This window comes from Arachis duranensis, chromosome 7, assembly GCF_000817695.3.
Source record: "Arachis duranensis cultivar V14167 chromosome 7, aradu.V14167.gnm2.J7QH, whole genome shotgun sequence".
In the NCBI taxonomy this organism is placed as follows: Eukaryota; Viridiplantae; Streptophyta; class Magnoliopsida; order Fabales; family Fabaceae; genus Arachis; species Arachis duranensis.
This window is the reverse complement of record NC_029778.3, coordinates 65,772,674-65,773,324: the sequence shown is the minus strand read 5'-3', so window position 1 is coordinate 65,773,324 and position 651 is coordinate 65,772,674.

The following is a 651-nucleotide window of genomic DNA, read 5'->3' as shown; positions in this document are numbered from 1 at the left end:
TGCGCTACCTATGCAAGATTGAACAAAAGTCGACGTCCCCTGAAGGATTTTTCTCGTATCTAAGTATGGGGCCCTCCCCCATGCTTCTCGGAAAAACCCCACAATGGCCGCCTCCACCTCGTCTAGGTCATCTAGACCAATCTTTTCGCAAGGGGTGGCCGGCAGCCAGTAAAGGGGAAAACGAGGGGAGGAATGCTCGTCCAGGAAAAAGGGGTGGTGACCCTCTACGGCTTGAACTTTGAAAAAGAAGTTTTTGAAGTCGTGAAAAGATTCATCAAAAAGGGTGAAAATCCTCCGACCTTGAATGGCTCGGAAGGATACCCATTGTTGTTTGTTGTTTAGCCCACTAAAGGGCTTAGTCATATGGAAAAGATAAAAGAAGATTCTCAAGGAAGTCGGGAAGTCCAGAGCGTGGCTTATAAACTGGTAAATCTTCAAGAAACCCCAGGAATTGGGATGGAGTTGAGTAGGGGCAACCTTACAGTGGTGCAAAACGGATATCTCAAAATCCGAGAAAGGAAGAAAAACACCCAAACGGGTGATCATACATTCATACATAAAGAAAAAGTGAGGGGCCGCCTCATCAACTCTCCCAAAACAGACCCGGTCTTCAGGACCCGGGATTATCAGTTCATATTTGGGCTCGTCCTC